The 15,685-nt window shown below is 38.4% G+C and overlaps 1 pseudogene; it reads right to left on the bottom strand.

Moving 5' to 3' along the window:
- Window positions 1-6,820: 6,820 nt before the first annotated feature.
- LOC114627320 lies at window positions 6,821-7,144 on the bottom strand (annotated as a pseudogene).
- Window positions 7,145-15,685: the final 8,541 nt, after the last annotated feature.

Below are 15,685 nucleotides of genomic sequence, written 5' to 3'. Positions count from 1 at the left end.
GAGACCCTTAACAAGTTGAGCAGGTGCTGGCTCAATTACTGTACCCTGCCATTAGATGCCCTTCCCAACCTGGACTGCCTGGTTGGGCCTCAGCAGAAGATGATGTGCCTATTCCTGCTGGGACTAGATGTCCCAGGGTTGGATGGTATCCAAAGGCCCACACATTGTCTGAGGAGAAGGAAAGAGGGCAGTGGTAGGGAGAGATTTGTAAGGGTGAGACAAGGAGAAGAGGAAGGAGGAAGTCTCAGATCAGAATGTAAAGTAAATAAAAAGTAATAAATTATTAGAAAAGCAAAAATAAATAAGTAAAATAAGGATGCAGATACAGCTTAATGGTGGAGTTCTCATAGATCACTTGCAAAGCCCTGGACTTCATTCCTAGCAGATATGGAAAGGAACAGGGAGAGATATAGAGAACGGGAGAGGAAAAATAGAGGGAGAGAGACAGAGAGGGAGAGGAAGAAAGACAGGGACTGAAAAAGCTAGCAAGCTGGTGGTGGTGCTCATATACCCTTGGATAGATGGCCTTCAACTGGAGTATGATCAACTTACCAGGCATCACATCCTTAAAGAAAACTGACTTTCCCTCTCCCTGCATTTGTCAGTTGCCAACAGGGTGGAGGCTTCATGCCCATCTCCTTTCTGTGTGCTGGGATTTGGTCTGGCTTGAGATTGTGCGTGTTGTCCTTAACCCTGTAGGTTCAAAATCACAGCTATCCTGCTATGTTTAGAAAACACAATTTCCTTACAATTATTTCCTTTTACATCTTTCTGTCTCTTTTTCTGCAATGATCTCTGAGCCATGGGAGGAAGGTTGTGATGTTTCCTTTCCTAGAACTTATCATTTCCCAACAGGACTAGATGTGGGGCCTTGTGAGCCTCTTCCCTCTTCATGCTGTAGTCCTGACTGGTTTCACCTTGTGTAGACCTTTTAACAGTGACTCACAGCTACTGTGAGTGAATGTTGTAATGTTTCAGTTATGTCCAGAAGACACTATTTCTCAGCAACATTTTAACCCCCTATTTCTTACAATTCTTCCCTGTCTTCAACAATGTAGTCTGGACCTTCTGAAGAAGAACATGTGATGTCCTGTATAAGACAAACAGATATTCTATATAAGTCTAAAACCACAAGTGACTTATTCTCTGCACTGTGGCAAGTTGTGCATCTCTGTATTCACCACATGTTGCATAAAGGATGTTTCATTGTGAGCTATGAGAGTTATACTCCTCTAAGTGTATAAGGATAAGTATTTGGAAGGCAGTTTAATATTATGTCCTCTTAGTAAAATAATGTTTGGACCATTGGCATCCCAGCCATAAGCTCTTGGCCAAATTACAATATTAGGCTGGTGTTCTCTCCTATGGAGCAGGCCTTAAGTCTAACTAGAAATCTGTTGGTTAACCCCCATAACATCCATGCCACTACTGTACCAATAGTCATATTGTGTCAGACCAATCATTATTGTATTGAGTTCTCTGATGGATGAGATTGCTTATGCCTCCCCAAAACAACCTGTGCAGCACCTCTTGGCCTTAGGAAATATGGCCAGCATAGAGAATGCTCCCAGGTAGATACTTGTTTGATGTCTCCATGTTTTATAATCAAAGTATTTGGCATCTTCAACAATAAAATCTTACAATTGTTTGTACAGTGTAATTAAGAATAATGACAATAGCTTGTATGTTTTAGGTTTCCCTTGTTTTCTCTGACCAGTAACAAGAAAGAGGATACCCCAACTGTCACTGGACATTTTCTGCTTAATATCTCATGGCTTCTTAAAGGAGCATTATATTTTTGCATAGAGTAACCAAGATTCAACTTCATAGGTGTGTGTGTGTGTGTGTGTGTGTTAGATGTACATGTGTGTGTTATAAAGGTTTTCATGTGGTTTATTCTCTTTTAAATATAGCTATATTATTTATTATCTTTTCTCCCTACAAATTCTGCCATATATTCCTCCATACTCTCTTTCAAGTCATACCTCTTTGACATTAGCTTTTATATATCTTTTTGAATAGGGTAACTGTGATTAAACTTCATAGATGTGTGTGTGTGTGTGTGTGTGTGTGTGTGTGTGTGTTTGTGTGTGGTATAAAATAGGATTCCATATGCCTTTTTCTTTTATTTTTCTGCAACTTTCATTTTTTAATTATCCTCAACAGTTTGCAATAACAGTTTTTAAAAGGACTAGAGCTTCAATATTGCATTTGCAAATGAGCTGCAATAGGTACAATACCATAAACAAGAGTAGAAACATAAAAGATAATATATTGTAACAAATATAATCTTAAATTTGTATCAATATACAAAGCCTATAGCAAATGTAAAATATTTGACTTATTAATGCTCTTTGATCTAAAAGTAGATTCAATAATCTTTTATTTTATTATTCTGATATCTCTCCTTTTTCTTTTTATTTTTTCTTCCTGCTTTTCCCTAACATCAGATAGGAGAGAAAGAAGTGTAGAGGAAAGAAAGAGAAAGAGGAAAAGAAATTTTTAATCTAACTTCCCTTATTTTGTTTCCTGCTTGACTAATACGAATCAGAGTTCACCTACCAAATGACCAAACAATCCACCCAACTTTTTGAGAATCAGATATCATTCTCTTGATATTGTTTTCTGCTATTTGGGGCATCAGGTTTTTAAAGAGTGCCCAAAGAAACTTGGGATATTGATCAGTCTTAAGAAAGCTAGCTGTAGCATTTGTTGTCCAGTTTCTCTGTGTTGTGACAGTGCAGGACTTAACTTCAGTCCTGACTGGAATAGGTTGTGATGCTGGAAGTTCTATTTAGCAGTATAAATGTTTTTGTCTGTATCAAGATTTTTTGAGGAAACAACAGCTGAGGCCATCTGTGAGGCTGAATCACCTAGGCAACTCATCTTCTTTGGTTTTGGTCCTTTTATTTTGCAAAAACATAAACTTTCAAAGCTAATATACATTTCTGCACTATATGGAATGTGCAGTGCACAATTCAGTTAAAGATGAGTCTTTGCTCTATGTTCAAGCAGGGAAAAGGTATCAAACATTTTAGGTCCGTTTGGACTATATATCCAAACTGTAATATAAATTTCTATCCATGTCATTTGAAAGTATGGCATGGTAGGTCTTGAGAACTCTATAGCCAACAAGATTTATTGCCTATGCAAAAACACTTTCATGTCTATGAGCTGTTCCCCTGTAGAGGGATCACCGTTTGTGTTTCCTGTTTTGTTTTAGTTTCTTCCTTCATGGATGCAGCCTAGATCTTCAGGAAGTCTTCCCTTGTCAAATCTAATTTTTATTAATTTTGATGAGATTCATAACTTTTCTTTTCATGTTTAAACAAAGACAAAACCTCTTCCCCAAGGTGACACCAGTTATCACATATTCATGCTGGCCTAATTTAGTAGTCCTTTCTAAGATCTTGTGCTTTTCAACAATTGTACTATCCTATTCACTGGCATTTTAAAAATGAAAAATGAATAGAACATTATTTAAACTTTCTTTGGGAGATCCCATATTCCCCTTCTGTTTTATGAGCATTTCCTTTAAAGTCCTGTTAGCTCTCCCTACAGTTGCTTGTCCTGTAGGATTATGAGATATTCCAGTAACATGTTTTATGTCATAATGTCTAAAATATTGTTGTATTCTAATAGATACATATGCTGAAGCATTGTCAGCTTCAATCTGTAAAGACATCTTCAAGATAGTTATTATCTCTAAAAATTCACAATCTTAGAATCAGCCTTTTTAGAACTCAAGGCAAAGGCATATTGGAATCCTGAATATATGTCAAGTGTATGACATATCAACACATGTATATATTTTAAATTTTGAAAGCCTAAAAAATAAAGCATACAAGCTATTATATGACACTGTTCTAAAGTGACAATGTTCTAAAGTTCAAACATAATTTGTATGTTCAAACATAATCTTAACTCAGTATATTGTATTTCTATGGGTTGTTATTCTGATTTCTGAAGCCTTTGTGGATTAAAAAAATATTTGTTATTTTATTTACATTTTAAATGTTATCCCTCTTCCCTGTTTCCCCTCTGATAACCTCCCATCCCACCATCCCTTTACTCCTGCTTCCAGGAGGGTGTTCCCCCTCCCACACTCCCACCCCCACGTCCCCACACCCACCACACTGCCCTAGCATTCTTCTGTGCTGGGACATCATGTCCAAGGGCCAAGTGCCTCCTCTCCCATTGGTGCCAGACAAGGCCATCCTCTGCTACTTATGCAGCTGGAGCCGTGGGGTCCAACATGTGGATTCTTTGGTTGGTGGTTAAGTCCCTGGGCACTCTGGGGGTCTGGTTGGTTGCTATTGTTGTTCTTCCTATGGAGTTGCAAATACCTTCAGCTCCATCAGTCCTTCCCCTAACTCCTCCATTGAGATCCTGTGCTCAGCCCAATGGTTGGCTGCAAGCATCTACATCTGTATCAGTAAGGCTCTGGCAAAGCCTCTCAGGAAACATCCATATCAGGCTCCTGTTAGAAAGCACTTCTTGGCATCAGCAAAAGTGTCTGGGTTTGGTGTCTGCATATGGGATGGATCCCCACGTGGGTCACATTTTGGATGACCTTTCCTTCAGTCTCTGCTCCACTCTTTGTCACTGGATTTCCTTTAGACATGAGCAATTCTGGGTTGAAATTTTGAGAAGGGCAGGTGGCCCCATCCCTTAACCAGGAGCCATGCCTATCCACGGGATATGGTCTCTACAGGTTCTCTCTCCTCCTTGTTGAGTATCTTAGCTAATGTCATCCCATTGGGTACTGGGAGCCTCTTTTTTCATCTACAGATACATCTTTATTAGAAATGAGTCCTTCTCACTAGAGACCAGAGAAAGGACCTACTGTTCCATGATAGTTAAATGTCATAGTAAGACATCAAAGCAAAATGTCAAAGTGTGAAATTATTTAGGACAGTGTTTCAGAAACAACTTCTTTCGTAGACATTCTTGGAAGGAGAGTTCTGCAATTTTGCATTTCATATTTGATTTTGCTGGTACTCTAACTTGGATCAACACACAGCTGCTTGGAATTTTCTGGGCAATTAATCACCTTTACGAACAGAGCTGAATGCACCATCTGCTTCGATGCCTATGTTAATATGGCCACAGTGAGGACAAACTATGCTAAAGGTCTTCATCTGATGTTTTGAACAGCATCCTCATACAATTGTGAACTTCTGTGAGTTTTGGGAGGGGAGGCTGAGAACACTGGCTGAAAGCAGTGAATGCAGAAGTGGGATGGGTGCATGCACAAGGGAGGGAGAGGCATGTGTGTGACTAGTAAACAAACTCACAATATCCATTGATTTAACAATCCTTTAGGTAGTGGACTTCTGCAAAATGACTTCAGCTGACCAGCAGTCCCAGAAAACCAGCAACAGATTCACTAGAGACTTAGATCCACTGGATTAGAAAACATAGGCTTAGAGATAGACACATATCAGCACATGAAAAATGGATAATCAAACCAGTGTGATCTGTTAAGTTTCTCAGCCCCATCCATGATTAGAGGCAAATTGCAACAGCTTTGAGCACTTAGGAAAAGAAGAAATAAACTGCAAGATGGTGCAACCACTTTGGAAATCAGTGTGGCGGTTCCTCAGAAAATTGGACATAGCATTACCTGAGGATCCAGCTATACCACTCCTAGGCATATACCCAGAAGATGCTCGAACATATAACAAGCACATATACTCAACTATGTTCATAGCAGCCTTATTTATAATAGCCAGGAGCTGGAAAGAACCCAGATGTCCTTCAACTGAGGAATGGATTCAAAAAATGTGGTATATTTACACAATGGAGTATTACTCAGCTATTAAAAACAATGAATTCGATAGCTTCCTAGGTAAATGGATGGAACTAGAAATTATCATCCTGAGTGAGGTAAGCCAATCACAAAAGAACACACATGGTATTCACTCACTGATCATTGGATATTAGCCCAGAACCTTGAAATGCCCAAGATGCAACTCACAGGCCACATGAAGCTCATAAAGAAGGAAGACCAAGTGGGGGTGATTCGGTCCTTCTTAGAAGGAGCAACAAAATACTCAAGGGAGCAAATATGGAGACAAAGTGAGGGACAGAAACTGAAGGAGGGGCCATTTGAAGACCTCTCCACCTGAGTATCCATCTCATGTGCAGTCACCAAAGGTAGATGCTGATGTGGAAGTCAGGAAGTGCATGCTGATAAGAGCCTGATATGGATGTCTCCTTAGAGGTCTTCAAGAGTCTGACATATTCAGAGGCAGATGCTCACAACTAGCCATTGAACTGATAATGGGGTTCTCAATGGAAGAGTTAGAGTGAAGGCCATTGGAGCTGAAAGGGTTTGTGGCCCCATGAGGAGAGCAACAAGACCAACCAACCACAGCTCCCAGGGTCTAAACCACCAGCCTGGGAGCACTTAGGGAGGGATCCAGGGCTTCAGCTGAATACGTAAGAGTGGAGGTCCCTGCTGGGCATAGGTGGAAGAAGAGAACCTTGACCTCATGAAGGCTGGATGCCCCAGGGGGTGGGAATTTTGAGGGTGGGGAGGTGGGATGGGGGGTGGGTAGATAGAGGTTACATCCACAGAGAAGAAGGAGGAGGGGTGAGGGGATAGGGGATTCCTGGGTGGGTGGGGGATGGAGTAAGGGGACAACATATGAAATGTAAATAAAACATCCAATAAAATAATTTTAAAAAAAGAAAGAAAAATCCCAGTCACCAGGAAATACTGACGTCCTCTGAAATACACATCAACTCTTAGGGGCACTGTCCATAAATCTGGCTGGACTGCTGCTGTCAACATGGGCTCTGCCTGCCACCCCTTTCATAACTGCAGAGTTCCAATCTGCTTCAGTAGGGTCATCAGCTCCCCATTCTGTTGCATGAAGACTAGATAACTGCATCTGTCTATGCAATCTTTACCTAGGAAGACCCCAGGAACTGTTCTCCCTCTGGTGAGCTGTTGTAAATAATCTTAAATCGCACTGGTGTTGTTAGTGGCTGTGATCTCCACAAATTCTAGAAGACTATGTTTGAAAGGGAGTTGACTGAGGATCTCTTAGGTCTTAATGAAGTTGGGGCAGGTGGCCTTGATGAACAAAACCACCTTCCCAGACTGGATCTTGCATTTCACAAACTCCTGAGCCATGCTGACTGGCTGCAGCTTCCCTAGGAGGAAAATTCAGTTGAAGGTACTGGTCCTGTGTAAAGCCTGGGAGCCTCTTCCTTTCCTAGAGTCTGGGACTTTCTATTGGGTACCCCCAGTTCCCTATCCAGCATTGCTACACACCTTTGTTCAATTTCCTGACCCTCTGTACATCTCTTCCATCTCCTCCCACACCTGATCCTGCCCCCCTTTTTTCTATCCCCCTCCTCTATTCCTCTCAAGTCCCTCCCAACCTCTACCTCCCTTGATTACTTTGTCCTCCCTTCTAAGTAGGACTAAGGTATCCACACTTTGGTCTTCCTCCTTCTTGACATTCATATGGCCTGAAAGTTGCATCATGGTTATTCCAAGCTTTTTTGCTAATATCCACTTACTAGTGACTACATGCCTTGGATGATATTTGTGATTGTGTTACCTCACAAAGGATGATATTTTCCAGTTACATCCATTTTCCTAAGAATTTCATGAAGTCATTGCTTTTAATGGCTAAGTAGTACTCCATTGTATAAATATATCACATTTTCTGTATCCATTATTCTGTTGAGGGACTTCTAGGTTGTTTCCAGCTTCTGGATATTGTAAATAAGGCTGCTATAAACATAGTGGAATGTATGTCCTTATTATATGTTGAAACATCTTTAGGGTATATGCCCAGGAGTGGTATAGCTGAATCCTCAGGTTCAATTTTCAGAGGAACTACCAGACTGATTTCTAGAGTGGTTATACCATCTTGCAATCCCACCAGCAATCGGGGAGTGTTCCTCTTTCTTCACAATCTTACCAGCATATGTTGACATCTGAGTTTTTGATCTCAGCCATTCTGACTGATGGAATCTCAGGGTCATTTCGATTTACATTTTCCTGATGATGACAGATGTTGAACATTTCTTTAGGTGCTTCTTGGCTATTCAATATTCCTCAGTTGAGAATTTTCTGTTTAGCTCTGTACCACATTTTTAATAGGGTAAGTTGGATCTATGGAGTCTAATTTATTGAGTTATTTGTATATATTAGATATTAGCCCTCTATCAAATGTAAGATTGGTAAAGATTTTTTTCCCAATCTGTAGGTTGCCTTTTTGTCGTGAAGACAGTGTCCTTTGACTTACAGAAGCTTTTCAATGTAATGAGATTCCATTTGTCTATAGTGGATCTTAGAGCCTGGGTCATTGATGTTCTGTATAGGAATTTTTCCTCTGTGCCGATGTGTTTGAGGCTCTTTCCCAATTTCTATTCTAAGATTCATTGTGTCTGGTTTTATGTGGAGATCTTTGATCCACTTGGACTTGAGAGGTGTAGAAGGAGATAAGAACGGGTCAATTTGCATTCATCTACATGCCAACCACCACTTAAGCCAGCTCTATTTGTTGAAAATGCTGCCTTTTATCCACTGGATGGTTTTAGCTTCTTTGTCAAAGAGCAAGTGACCATAGGTGTGTGGGTTCATTTCTGTGTCTTCAATTCTATTCCATTGATCTACTTGTTTGCTCTGTAGTATAGCTTGAGGTCAGGGATGGTGATTCCTCAGAAGTTCTCTTATTGTTGAGAATAGTTTTCATTATCTTGGGTTTTTTGTTGTTCCTAATGAATTTGAGAATTGCTCTTTTCATTTCTGTGAAGAATTGAGTTGGAATTTTGATTGGGATTGCATTGAATCTGTAGAATGCTTTTGGTAAGATGGCCATTTTTACTATGTTAATCCTGTCAATCCATGAGCATGGAAGATCTTTCCATCTTGTGAGGTCTTCTTCAATTTATTTCTTCAGAGACTTGATGTTCTTGTCATGCAGAAGCTGAAGTTGCTTGGTTAGAGTTGCACCAAGATATTTTATATTATCTGTGAATATTGTCAAGGTGTTTTTTCCCTAATTTCTTTCTCAGCCCATTTTTCCTTTGAGTAGAGGAAGGCTACTGGTTTGTTAATTTTATATCCGGCCATTATGCTGAAGTTGTTTATCAGGTTTAGGAGTTCTCTGGTAGAAGTTTTGGGGTCACTTAAGATGATACTATCATATCATCTGCAAATAGTGATATTTTGACTTCTTCTTTTTTTCCAATCTGTATCCCTTTGAGCTCCTTTTGTTGTCTAATTGATCTTGCTAGAACTTTAAGTACTATATTGAATAGATAGGGAGAGAGGGGGCAGCCTTCTGTAGTCTCTGATTTAACTGGGATTGCTTCAAGTTTCTCTCCATTTAGTTTGATGTTGGCAACTGGTTTGCTGTATATTGCTTTTGCTATGTTTACATATGGGCCTTGAATTTCTGTTCTTTTCATGACTTTTAAAATGAAGGGGTGTGGAATTTTGTCAAATGCTTTTTCAGCATCTAATGAGATGATCATGTGTTTTTTCCCTTGAGTTTGTTTATATAGTGGATTGCATTGACAGATTTCGATATATTAAAGCAGTCCTGCATCATTCAGATGATCATTTTATGTGTTCTTGGATTTGTGTTGTGAAATTTTTATTGAGTATTTTTGCATCAATATTGATAAGGGAAATTGGTCTGAAGTTCCCTTTTTTGTTGGGTCTTTGTCTGGTATTGGCATCAGCATAACTATGGCTTTATAAATCAAATTAGATAGTGATCCTTCTGTTTCTACTTTGTGGAATATTTTGAAGAGTATTGGAATTAGGTCTTCTTTGAAGGACTGATAGAATTCTGCACTGGATCCATCTGGTCCTGGGATTTTTTTTGGTTGGGAGACCTTTAATGACTGCTCCTATTTCATTAGGGTTATGGGACTGTTTAGATGGTTTATCTGAGCCGGATTTAACTTTGGTATCTAGTATCTGTCCAGATTTTCCAGTTTTGTTGAGTATAGTCTTTTGTAGTAGAATCTGATGATTTTTTTAATTTCTTCTGTTTCTGTTGTTATGTCTTCCTTTTCATTTCTGATTCTGTTAATTTGGATACTGTCTTTTTGCCCTCTGTTTAGTCTGGCTAAGAATTTTTCTATCTTGTTGATTTTCTCAAAGAACCAGCTCCTGGTTTTGTTGATTTTTTATATAGTTCTTTGTGTTTCTACTTGGTTGATTTCAGCCCTGAGTCTACTACTCTTGGGTGTATTTGGTTCTTTTTGTTCTAGTGCTTTGAGATGTGCTATTAATCTACTAGTATATGTTCTCTCCAATTTCTTTATGGAGGCACTCAGAGACTTGAGTTTTCCTGTTAGCCCTACTTTCATTGTGTCCCATAAATTGGGTATGTTGTGCCTTCATTTTTGTTAAATTCTAAATGTTTTTACTTTCTTACTTTATTTCTTACCTGAGGAAATTATCACTGAGTAGAGGTACATAGTGGTCAGAATAAAGCATAATAAGACATACTATTTCTAACTCTGACATTGTAGGAAAGTCCTAATGAATACACGAAGCTCTAGTTGGTAGAAGGCAAAAAGAAATAAGGTTGTCCTAAGGCTCTCTGCAGTAACATATATACACAGATACCTGATTTATGCCATTGGGGTTTCTTTCAGAATTGTGATCTCTGTAACACTTGTATTCATTTAAGAATCCTATTTGTGGTAATTTGTTATGACAGTGAATGGAAACTAATATAGGAATTCATATCAAGGGCAAATTAAGAACCAGGGAAGTGATAAACATGGAGCTATAAAGTCAGGATACTGATGCATCCAAATTTTGGAAGGGAAAACATCATAATTCTTGGTCTGTACTCCCTTATGAATATTTGAACCATAGTGAAGGTGAGAAGAGTTTCCATGTTATCTACCATTACTATTTATCTTCTGAAAGATTATACTTGGTACAAAATAAGATGAAATGAACTTATAAAATAGCCTGAAATGAAACTTGCAATGTTTCATACACTGTCCAATTCTAGGAATACCAAAATGTCTATGTTAGACAAATACAGCAAGGCAAATCTCAAGTCAAGCCAGTGAAAAAATATTGTGCTGTTAATGCAGCCAAATAAATGGGAAATGGAGAGAGAAAGATGGAGAATTCAATAGTTGACACAGACACAAATAAGAACATCAGGCCACTGACAGGAAGAACAAGTTGAGGAAGGGAGAATGATAGGATCTCCAAGACCTAGTTAATGAAGTCAGAATTATACTAAAAATCACTTAATTCCCAAGTTCTACCAACTCCACTGGTAAAATTAAGAGAGAAGGTGACCCTGGAGTCAGACATTATGCTTGTCATCTTCAACTTGACTCCACACAGAAAGAAGATAATAAAGGACTCTTTCTAGCTTTCTATAGATTTTCATCTTTGTATTTCCTAGGCCGAATATGACACCTGCTCATGCTGGGAATTGCACATGTTATGAATATTTCAATAACAACTCATAATGATGGTCATGTTGCAGTAACCCACATTGATATACAGATCAAGGACAAAGGATATATATCTGTCTGTCACAGTTTTTGTGATGCAAAATTAATACTGCATGTATTGAAATCCATGGAAGTTCACAGGGAAGATGAGTGTGGGAAACTTAGAAAAAGGAAGTCTTAAAGGGTATTTTGCTGACATACACTATGAAAACAGAAGTACAACAACAGATCATTAGTCATGATGTAAAACACAGAAATGAAGAGGTTACAAGTGTCATATGTAGAATAATGGGTGTCTCGATAAGCAAGGCATGAATTAGAAAGAATGATGTTCTGCTAATCTTCAGAGATCTAGACAGTTCATAATTCTGTTTATTTTCTACTTGTCCAAGGATTCTACCAAAAGAACCAGGAATATCATGTGTCTGACCCGGTTTTATTTTATTTTATTTTATTTTATTTTATTGGATATTTTATTTATTTACATTTTAAATGTTATACCCTTTCCATGTCTCCCTTCTGGAACACCCTATCCCATTCACCCCTCCCCAACCCCCCCACCTCTCAACAACCCACCCACCCACCCACTCACTCCTGCCTTCCTGCCCTGTCATTCTTCTACACTGTGGCATCGAACCCCTTCAGGTCCAAAAGCTGTTCTTCCCACTTATGTACAACAAGGCCATCCTCTGCCACATATGTGGCCAGAGCCATGGGTCCCTCCATGTGTACTCTTTGGTTAGTTGTCCAGTCCCCAGGAGATCTGGAGGATCAGGCCAGTTGCTGCCTCCATAGGGCTGTGAACCCCCTCAGCTCCTTCAGTCCCTTTTACAACTCCTCCATCAGAACCCCACAATCAGTCTAATGGTTGGCTGCAAGCATCTGCCTCTGTATTTTTCAAACTCTGGCAGAGCCTCTCAGGAATCAGCCATATCCTGCTCCAGTCAGCAAGCACTTCTTGGCATCCATGATAGTGTCTGGGTTTGGTGTATGTATGTGGGATGGATCTCAAGTTGGGGCAGTCTCTGGATGGCCTTTCCTTCTGTCTCTGCTCCACACTTTATCTCCATATTTCCTCCTGCGAATATTTTGTTCCCCCTCTAAAAAGCACTGAATCATCCACACTTTGGTCTTCCCTTTTCTTGAGCTTCATAATGGTCTGTGAATTGTATCTTGAGTATTTTGAACTTTTAGGCTAATATCCACTTATGAGTGAGTGGATGCCATGTGTGTTCTTTTGTGATTAGGCTACCTCACTCCAGATGATATTTTTAAGTTTTGTCCATTTGTGTGCGGATTTCATGAAGTCATTGTTTTTAATAGCTGAGTAGTATTCCATTGTGTAAATGTACCACATTTTCTGTATCCATTCTTCTGTTTAGAGACATCTGGGTCATTTCCATCTTCTGGCTATTATAAATAAGGCTGCTAAAACATAGTGGAACATGTGTCCTTATTATATGTTGGAGCATCTTCTGGGTATATTCCCAGGAGTGGTATAGCTGGGTCCTCAGGTAGTACTATATCCAATTTTCTGAGGAACCACCAGACTGATTTCTAGAGTAGTTGTACCAACTTTCCATCCCACAAACAATGGAGGAGTGTTCCTCTTTCTCTACATCCTTTCCACCATCTGCTGTCACCTGAGTTTTTGATCTTAGCCATTCTGACTGGTGGGAAGTAGAATCTAAGATCTTTTTGATTTGCATTTCCCTGATGATGACTAAGGATGTTGACCCAATTTTAAGTGCTAAGGTGAAAATCTTCTTTGTGAGCTCTGAGGCCTTGGCACAGGTGGCACCCATTCATATTCTTTCTAGTTGGAAAGCTCATTTCTTGTTCTTGGGTAATTGAGTACAGCACCAATCACTGTATTTTCTGTAATTCTCCAAGTTGCTTTTCAGTTTATGTTCAAAGTTGCTTGGACATTCTAAGATGGTTTAAGGAAACATCCTAGAGATATACACACAGAGATAAAAATAATGCAGGAACATAGAAATGTACATCATCTCAGTCAGTCAAAGAAGGGGAACAGGGAAACGACTGGTGAAATAGAAAGTATGATATGTGTGGGAAGAGAAAAACTACAAAAATTCCACATGCCTAAATGGAAAATATGAAAGTAGAGATGGATAAACAAGGGAGCATGTTATGAATTTCAAATGGAGCTAACGAGGCAGATCCTCACAGTTGTGCAGTACATACTAAGAGCAACAAGAGAGGAAACATCGTCCTCATTCAAGGGGAGCAAACATATATCGAACATTTTTTGCTTTGAAACGAGAGATTAACTTATGTATTAAAGGATACAAAACAAAATGCATAACTTAGAATAAGATTCTAGATTTTTAATACACATAGTATGGGGGAGTTATAGGTCATAAAATTAGAAAGTGATCATTAGGATGGGCAAGAGTTTCACAGAGAGGATGGGAAAAGAATTGAAAAACGTGAGATGGAATAGCAAAGGGGGGTGGTATCAAGCAAGCAGAATGTGGTACAAGGGAGGGAAGTTGGAAGAAGATGAACAAAATGAACCATATAAGGATAATATAATAATGTCCATCACTTTTTGTCTTATTTACAATATAATAATAAATAACTATAATAAAACCATTAATTTAACAAAATAGGAAAAATAAATGAAAGTAGAAGAAGCATTACAAAAATCCATGGAATAATGGAAGATGGGGGAAAAGGGAGAATAATAGGGTAAATAAGATACAGATTAGATGTGTGCTTATGTTTTTTTGTGTGTTAGTGTGACAATTAAATGAAAAGAGACCATGAAATAATGTAATTATATTTTAGTTTTAAAAACTAAAACATTATTAAACTACAAATATAAACTATATTATGTATACATAAATATTTCATGATTAATTCAATTGCTACATAAAATTGATATATATTAATAAAATCTCATTTTAAAATACAGATAAATTAAACCTAATAGAGACTGTAAATATCAAACATGACAAAAATTGGGGTAAAGTCATGTGGTTACAAGAGGGAGATCAGAGACTAAGTAAGACAACGTAGCAATAAAGAGGAAGAGATGAGGAGAGAGAAAGAAAGAGAAAGGGGAAAAGAAATTGAGAGCTAGAGATGGCGAGAGACCAAATGGTAGAAGGAGATCGTATAAATGGAAACAGGGAGAGTGGACACTGAAAAACTGAATAGACACTGCTAAAAAGCCGACTCTCTTTGAGTTTGTTTATATAGTGGATTATTTTAATGGATTTCTGTATATTGAACCATCCCTGCATCCCTGGGATGAAGCCTGCTTGATTATGGTGAATGATGGTTGTGTTGTGTTCTTGGATTCTATTTGCTAAAATGTTATTGAGTATTTTTGCATCAATATTTATAAGAGAATTTGGTCTGAAGTTCTCTGTCCTTGTGAGTATTTTTGTGGTTTAGGTATCAGAGTACTTGTGGCATCATAGAATAAATTAGGTAGTGATCCTTCTCTTTCTATTTTTCAGAATAGTCTGAGGAGTCTTGGTATTCGCCCTTCTTTGAAGGTCTGGTAGAATTCTGCACTAAAGCCATCTGGCCCTGAGCTCTTTTTGGTTTGGAAGTTTTTTATGACTATTTCTGTTTCCATATGATATATGTGTCTGTTTAAATAGTTTACCTGCTCTTGATTTAACTTTGTTACGTGGTATCTATCAACAAAATAGGAGCTGGTTCTTTTAGAAAATCAAGAAGATAGATAAATCTTTAGCCAGACTAACAAGAAGGCACAGAGACAGTATCCAAATTAACAAAATTAGAAATTAAAATGTTGATATAACAACAGAAATGGAGGATTCAAAAAACCATCAGATCCTCCTATAAAACCCTATACTCATCAAAACTGGAAAATATAGATGAAATGAAGGACTTTCTAGACAGATACCACATACCAAAGTTAAATCAGGATTAGATAAACAATCTCAACAGTCCCATAATGCCTAAAGAATTAGAAGTAGTCATTAAAAGTCTCCCAACCAAGAAAATGCCCAGGGCCAGATTTTTTTAGTGCAGGATTCTATCAGATCTTCAAAGAAGACCTAATACCAATACTTATCAAACTACTTCACAAAATAGTAACAGAAAGAACACTACCCAATTCATCCTATGAAGCCATAGTTGCACTGATACCTAAAGCACACAAAAACACAACAAAGAAAAAGAACTTCAGACCAATATCCCTTAGGAATATTGATGC

This window comes from Grammomys surdaster, unplaced genomic scaffold, assembly GCF_004785775.1.
Source record: "Grammomys surdaster isolate TR1022 unplaced genomic scaffold, NIH_TR_1.0 252, whole genome shotgun sequence".
In the NCBI taxonomy this organism is placed as follows: domain Eukaryota; kingdom Metazoa; phylum Chordata; class Mammalia; order Rodentia; family Muridae; genus Grammomys; species Grammomys surdaster.
Note: the sequence above shows the minus strand (reverse complement) of the source record. Positions and strands in the feature narration are given on the sequence as shown.